The 8,337-nt window shown below is 43.7% G+C and overlaps 1 non-coding gene across 1 annotated transcript; it reads left to right on the top strand.

The window, feature by feature from the left end:
* The first annotated feature begins 1,722 nt into the window (after positions 1–1,722).
* On the top strand, positions 1,723–1,829 carry LOC120693714. Its single transcript, XR_005683168.1, has one exon. It is a non-coding gene; the product is annotated as a small nucleolar RNA R71 (small nucleolar RNA).
* The last annotated feature ends 6,508 nt before the right edge of the window (positions 1,830–8,337 follow it).

Genomic DNA, 8,337 nt, shown 5'->3' with positions numbered 1-8,337 from the left:
AAAACTTTTAAAACATTGGTGCCGGCCAAACTTTGCTTCGAAAAGATGTTCAAAATTATTTTCCAAAGGATTTTCATGCTCGGAAATATTTTTGAATTTTTGTGAAAAAACATAAAAGTGCTAGAAAAGTTTCTAGTATGCAAGGGTGTTTTGAAAATTCAAATATGCAGTGGGAAGAATCGAAAAAATCGAGAGAAATAAAATGGTGGAAAGTAAATATGAGATACGTACCGATTTACCTTCGGCAAGGGCTCGTCGTTTTGAGTCTGACGAGTGGGACCTTTCTCCTGCTGTGTTTACCACTGCTCGGTTCGTCCTGGAGATTTGGACAAGGATGATCCTGCGACCTTACACCACACCTTCTTTGAACGTCTTTTCTTTGATCTTGTGGTCGTAAGTCTTGGTGGGGATTCAGGTGCATCCCAAATTGCCTGCCCTTCGTCATCCTGTCGGTTCAGGATGCGCTGCTCTTATCTCTATTTGAATCTGAAGAACATGTCCTCCTTCCCGATGCAGAAATGGATTTCTCCTTTTCCCATGTCTATCCTTGCTCTGGCGGCCCTCAGGAATGGTCGCCCAAGGATGAGCTCGATTCCTAGGTCACCCTCTATATCCATGACCACAATGTCTGCAAGGATGAAGGAGTCTCGCACGCGGACCAGGACATTCTTGGCAATCCCTTCGGGGTACTGGATTGTAGAGTCCGCGAGCTGCACACACATGTATGTTGGGGAGAGAGCAGGGTATAAGAGTTTCTCGTATATCACCATGGGCATAATGTTGACACTGGCCCCCATGTCGCAGACTGCATGCTCATAGTATTGATCGAAGATTGAGCAGCTGATCATGGGGACCCCTGGATCTTCTTGAATTGCTACTACCAGACCATCCCAGGTATCAATCTTTGGGGGATTGTACCTGCCTGCATGGTTAGTTTGCGAAGTCTGCCGGGGAAGGTTGCCCCACCCGGTAGGCACCATATTTGCAGTTTCAACAGGAGATTCGGGTTGCCCCGGGATCTTCCCGTTCTCAGAGACAGGAACAGCAGCAGCGATTTGAGCAAGTTCAGTTTCTATCATTTTATTGAAACTTAATTGATTTTTATGAGCAGAAGAAAGAGTTTCAACTTTAGCATGTATGCTTTCCAAAATTTTATCATTGGCAGCAAGCTTTCTGTTTAATGATTCGTTGATTTTAGCTTGGCCAAAGACTAAGTTTCTCAAGGAGGGTTGATTCGAATTGAAATTTGAGTTAAAATTGTTACCTCCTCCTTGGAATGGTGGGCGTGCTTGATCCCACCCCTAGCCTCCTTGTGGACAGAACCCGGTGTTGTTGTTGTTGATGTAGGCTGCATCTTCTCGGGTCTCGGGGCAGTCATTCCCTGAGTGTCCACCTTCACCACAAACCTCGCACGTAAAGTACGAGTTCATGGCATGGACAGGACCAGGCACCTGTTGCCGGTTCCCTTCATCAAGCTTCTTCATTAGGAGGTCCAGCTTGGCGGCGAGCATATCCGTCTCTTTGACGGTATGCATTCCGCCCTTGGTTCTGGGCTGAGAACGCTCCTCGTTCCAGCCCTGGTTGGAGACCATCTTCTCGATTAAGGCCATAGCCTTGGTAATTGTCAAGTCGAGATAGACTCCTCTAGCAGTAGCATCAAGGTGGGCTCTAGATGTAGTCATTAACCCGTTGTAGAAGCTTTGGAGCACGAGCTACTCGTCCATCCCATGATGAGGACAGGCGAGTATATATTCTTGCAATCTCTCCCAAGCTTCTGCGATGGATTCCATCCCCGTCTGCTGGAAACTTGAAATTCTTCCACGTAGGGCATTGGTTTTGCCTAACGGGAAGAATTTAGCGAGGAACGCCATGGAACACTTGTCCCACGTGCTGACGGCTTCCTTGTTCTGATAAAACCACGGTTTTGCTTTCCCCAGGAGGGCGAAAGGAAACAGGCAGAGCCAGATGGCGTCAGCTGTAACGCCCCGTATGGTTACGGTCTTGCAAAGCTCCAGGAAGTTCTAGAGATGGGCGTTAGCATCCTCATTCAGCTTGCCATAGAATGGGCTAGCCTGCACCATGTTTATGAGGCTGGACTTCAGCTCAAAGTTCACGTTCCCAACATCAATGTTGGTTCCAGTTGCCACATTGGCAGCTGAGGGGACGGAGAAGTCGCGGAGAGTCTTCTCAGCCATGAGTTCAGTGATTGATGGTGCTTGGGAAGCTGGTTTGCTTGTCGACTGCGAGATCGGAGGAGGGACGACGCGAGGTCGGACCCTTCTCACGAGCTTCTCGGGATATTCAACAAAGTTTGTCGGCAAGGAGAAACCAGACATACACTACCTTGTTTTCATCCAATCAAGAGAAAACAAAAAGATAATCACATTAGCCTGTATAAGCAGTAGCTACCTCTTACTTATATTGCCATGTTTATGTACTTTAGTAAATATACTTTACACCTAGTGCCTTCCCCGGCAACGGCGCTAGAAATGCTTGTTGGCATTTCTTAGCGCCGCCACTAGGAGTGGTTAGTTCCTAGCAATGCCGCGAGAAATGCTGGTGTTGGTATGTCTTAACGTTTACAGAAAGATCCGCAAGCGCACAGATATACCATTGTAGCATTTCACCCAGAAGTATTCAGGGTATCGTTATTTATATTTTCCCAAGGGATGGCTAGGTTGTGTAAAGTGTATTTACTTAGTTGCATTACCATGACACGTATGAAGCAAGATGAAGACCACTGACTATACAGAGGTAAGTGATAAATGAATGATAATCAGGGGTGATGTGACACACACAGAACAACCAACTCTCATGAATAATAAATAAACAAGCAATCCTAAGATTAGTGGGAGCATAGGCAAAGATTCCTAGTATACTATTCATATTAGCGGATAAGTTACATTAGCCACATTGCTTAGAGCTGAAGGTGCAAGGAAATTAGGAACATCAGGGAGAATGACCCGCACTGGAGAACATCCAGTCATGTTTCATCTTTGCATTAACTCCTACACCGTACCCGAACGTCGGGGAGTACGCTAACCGAGAAGGAGCTTTCCAACGGACCGACAGGGCTGTCACCACCTGCGGTCTACCCCAGTCACACCGTGGAGCACCGTCATATCCGAAGGATCTCGCATACCCGGGCACCATGCCCACATATGAGGTCACTACCCTAGCACCCCCGGGTCCCCCACCCTTCAGATGGACAGGTAAGATGCTAAGGCAAGCCCGAAAGCACAACGAACCGATATCCTTACCCAGATCATCTGGTCTAAGCATGCAACTAGAATAACTTGGTAAAGCACTGATCAAGGCTAAGCAAGCTATGAATATAGCAAGATAACAAAGAACGAATTCAATATGAATAGCATAAAGAAAGTCGGAATACAAATCCATACCAGAGGCCGAGGATTTCTCGCCGACCCCGAGGACGACTGGATTCGCTAAGAAGATGAAGTACTAGCCTAGCTCCACTACACTAAGGAGTACAAGTCACAAGAGAGTGTAGAGAGAGAGGCCTTCAAGTGGTGTGTGTGAGAGAGAGGTGGGAGGCCCCTTATATAGTGCTTGAGGTCGGTTCCCGCCAAATCTATACATGGAAACATGTCTAACCGACCTCTAGAGGATAGGATCAAGCTTCCCGCCAAAACTCAGCCTTAGTGGCTGCCAGGTGGGCTCGGCCGACCCCTCGGCGCCATTTGCCACCGACCTTCTCTGGTACACTGCCTGGTGGGTCCTGATGTCAGATGGTCGATGCCGGGGCTTGGTTGGTTGGTTTGGTCTGGTTTGTGGGCCTCCTTTGCTCATGTTACGTAGGACACGATCGTTTGTGTCTTCCGTCTGCGTATTCGTCGTGTTTTCGTCTTATTCCGGACTTGTGCTCCTGAAAACATAAATTCTCGAAAACAATTGTGGAGCTAGGTTAGTGATACAAATATGCGAGTGTTGACGCTCCTTAGCGCCCCGATTTGTATACCGCAAGCGCGCGGTTCGTGTAGCTTTTCCCTTAGAGTATTCCCTCAAGGTTTATCAATCCGTGGATCGACAAAGAACTACCTAAGGTTTTCCATCTAATCTAACGGATCTATCCTAACATGAAGCATTGATTGCATATAAAGGGTAAACCTTTAATAGATATGAATGATATGTAAAGGTTGATCTCATCCATGAACATAGGCTTAATCATTGCAAAACCAAAGATATGACTAGGCCTATCGTCATCTAGTTGTAGTTCAAGCTAACGAGCAGATAAATCATGCATCTCAATCAAAAGCATCTTTAAACTCAAAATCTCCAATCCGATCCCTCGATACCCATCCTACTAAGTGGCAACGGCCTGTCACGACGCCACCCCTTTCAACGGGATACCCTGAAGAAAGTCGAACCCCCTTTGGTAGTTCCGCCATGAACCTCTAGCCACCATGACTACAAGATCACGCTAAGCGATCTATCTCGATAATAGATCTAAGATGAAGCAAACCCAAAGAGAAAAATGAAATCGAAAGAGGAGAACATGATCGCTAATAGATTCGGAAGATATGATTATCATTACTCACATAATAGATTCGTTTGGATCATCACCGCCATGTGCACACCATCGATGAATCCAACTAGCTCTTGAACTCTGCCATGGCACAATCATGCAGGGAGGCCACGGTGGCTAGGGTCGGCCTAAGCCATCTCCTAGACAACTTCGAAGACTTGTGGCGGCCGTCATCTCCCTCCGGTCTTGGCCCTAGGTTTTCGTCGAGTTCTGGGTGGATGGATGCTTCGAGTTGAATAAGGTGCGAGCTATTTATAAGCCGAGGAAGCCACCGGTCGAAGGGGAGGTCGAACCGACCTAAAAAAGGGCTGGGCCGGCCGGCCAGCCTGGCTCATTCCTTCGCCGTCTCGTGTCCTCCTTTCGCGTGCAGACTCCTCGCATATTCTAGAGTTTATGTCCTTCACGATTGCACCCCTTTTGACGTCGTTATCTTGGAGATATCTTCGAGGAAAGGATAGGATAGGGAATCCTTCCTTAAATATTAATTTTCCTTTGCTTAATCCCGAAGTATCTTGATCTCATCTTCGTGGGCTTGGCCCTTTGAGCTCTCTTGGAGGATGGATGTGCATGAATGGGCTTCGAATCAACATGGGCTTTGGTCCTTCCTTTGGGCTTTGGCCTTTGTCTTTCTCTGTGTTAGCGCTCGATCACGGGCCTCGTCATTTCATGCTCCAAAATAGGCCAAAAACCTGCAAAAACGAAGTTCCTCCAAAATATATGTGCATATGTGAAAATGACCAATAATTAGGCCGGGGTTAGGACGGTTAGGGATTTTGATATTGAATTCATGCCATTATCAAGGATAAACAAGGGATAAAAGGGGTACTTAAGGAGCGCCAACATTCCCCCCATGCTTAAACCTTGCTCGTCCTCGAGTAAGTCCAGGAGCTTTGCTTATAAAGAAATCAGCGTTGCCCCTCAATGTCCTCTCTACACTTAGTCATACGTAACAAGACATATTGCGCTCTCAAGTATTTAGCATTTTCATTATGGAAGATAGACTAGCAATTAAAGAACAAACCACAATAATAAATAAATGCAATGCTCTCAAACTTAAGCAAACTTCAAACCTTTACCTTGTTTCATCGTGAAGAGTTTTCAAAAGAATACATATCAAACATAAGTGAGGTTCTCTTGCAAAAGATCATGGAAATACTCATATCATCAAGTCGCTCAAGCCTACGTTAGATTGTTTTCAACCTATTCTACTCATATATAAAAGTGGAAGGCTTATGTGGAGCTTGGTAGGTAAAAACAATTCTAGCAAAACATTATATCTGAAATATTGTCAAACTAAGAGTGAGATCTATTGGATTTACTGAGACTAGTCAAAAAGGCAATTGGAAAATAATGTTGGAGAGGGAGAAAGATGAAACACACACATTTAGATAGGTGGACATGTGCAAGTGGCAAATGGATGATCCTGAGACACAAATGAAGTTCTCGTTATCGGATTGCACATGGTTGGAAGATTTGAGTATGGAATAATTCTTCAAAGTAACTTGGAAAATTAATGAAGCCAAAAAGAACTAAGGAGCATTTTATTCTTCTCTTTTTTTCATTTTTCTTTTCTTTTCTCTTTTTTTTTCATTTTTCTCTTTCTTTTTGCTCCTTAGAACTTTTGATAGCATAGAATACTTACCCAGCCATCCCCCCATGCTTGAACGAATGCTTGTCCTCAAGTATGTATAGTGGGAGAACCAACTAGCTAGGGTAAGTATCTCAAATTCACCTTCTTCTTCGTAGAACCTCTTGAATCTCCGGTGAGCCTTGTATCCCAAAACTTTTCTTTATATGATGACCTTGATTCTTTTGATTCCGTCGAAATGATAATCCATACTCAAAGTGGGTTGTGGTCAAGGAGGTAATCACAAAAAGATATTTTTGGTTTAGGGTGGATATCCAGCGAGGTTTGTAAGATTACCGAAGTAGAAACTCACAATGCATGGATAAATAGGCTAGCAAAAAGAAGGTTACACAAAAAGAATGGAATGACCAGCTTCTTAGTCTCATACCAAAGAAATCAATCTTAATCCAACTCATCAAAATATAAGTTTGCAATCTAAAGGTTTCATCATGAAAGAATATGTATGTATAGGCTTTGGTAGGTAGAACTTTGCAAGAGATTCACAAATGTAGGTAGCATAGGAATTAAGTTTTCAAATTAAACAACACAAAGTGTAAGGTCATCGGTAGACTTAATTCAAAGAGCAACATAGAATATGTGGGTTTAGAATTTAGTCATTTAACCTCCACAAATAAAAGAGCCGGTATTTAATCATTTTAATTCCATTTAATTGAGAGCAAATGGTCAAGTCATATACAACATAGCATAGGTAAAACAAAGCAGCAACTTTCATCATTTTTCCATAAGCATAAGGCATTGACAAAATGTATCAATGTGGTGAGCTCAAAGTGATGGTGATCCTACACTTATTGAAAACAAAAACAAAACTAGGTTGTACTCCTAGTAGCCATGTTATTATAGGGAGAGATATACAAAGGTTGCATCTTTGGTTGAAGGCATATATGTACAAGCATTTAGAAAAAAAGAGAGTTGAGGAAGAATTACCGTCCTTCTCGATGCTCGTAATGAAGTGTAGCGCGGCCTCCCCCATACTTAAGCATTGTGCTAAGCATGGAAGAAGAATCATGAGCATCTTGTGGCAACCGTGATTATCTTACTCCATGAGATCTTTCTTCCTTGTCCACGAAATCCTCCCCCATGCTTAGCATGATGCTAGGCGTGGAAGGAGAAGATGGATCATCTTGCAATTCTTGAAGTCCTTTCCTCATGTGTATGAATATCATTTTCAATGTGTCTTCACCTTTGTTGCCTCAATTTTCCTTCAACTTCTTCTTGAACTAAGTCATGGTCCCAATCATTGCTTCACGTCATCGTCGCCTCCTTCAATTCCTCGTTGTCCCATTGCTGCCTCATCTTCACGAATTTTTTTCTTTCAATTTCCAGAACAGAACCTGTACTGAAACATTGCTCCATTGCGAAGTGCACGAATTTTCCTTTCCAACGAGTCCTTATTCGCCCAAAATTGATTCCGAACAAGAGAGTTATGTCCATTTTATCCCAGCGCTGCAATCTGTCCCGACGAATTTCAGGACGCGCAACGTCCAATGTTCTTGCCATATCTCCTTGTACGGGTCTTCAAATTCATTGATCTTGAATGCGTTGGAATGGGAATTTGATGGAGCTTCTGAATATCAACTTTTTGCTTCTTGTACAGCTCTGAACATGTTCTCAAATTGATGAAAACAGCTGCGTCCTTCTCGGGTTTCGACGATGTTAATGATCTTGATTGAAAATCTTTTGGTCTTGAACTCATGGGAGCGCTTCTTCATGCCTGCAAAACATTTTAAACACACACTACCCCCGGGGTGATGGTCGGGAGTAGAAACAAATGCCAACAAACCTACCATTCCTAAGATCTCAATTTGTGGCAAAGTTAGCTTAGCGAAACTAGTGAGTATACGTGTGCGCTAGTGTAAATGCAAATGAGAGGAAGTTATATAAACAAAGACAATGTTTACACCTAGTTCTAAATACCATGTTTACAACTAGATTGCCGAACTTCTCCATAGCCACAAAGACTTATTTAAACCAAGGTCAAAACACCATGTCTATCCCAAGATCAATAGGCCTTCATAGCACAAGAAAAAAAAATAAAGCGCATTGCAAAGCTTATAAACCAACCAAATGCAACCTCATAGCTTGGTAGCTAAATGATGATGGTCTTCAATCATGTTTAAACACCATGTTTACACAAGATTGCAAA

The sequence above is a fragment of the Panicum virgatum genome, chromosome 9N (assembly GCF_016808335.1).
Source record: "Panicum virgatum strain AP13 chromosome 9N, P.virgatum_v5, whole genome shotgun sequence".
NCBI lineage: Eukaryota > Viridiplantae > Streptophyta > Magnoliopsida > Poales > Poaceae > Panicum > Panicum virgatum.
Note: the sequence above shows the minus strand (reverse complement) of the source record. Positions and strands in the feature narration are given on the sequence as shown.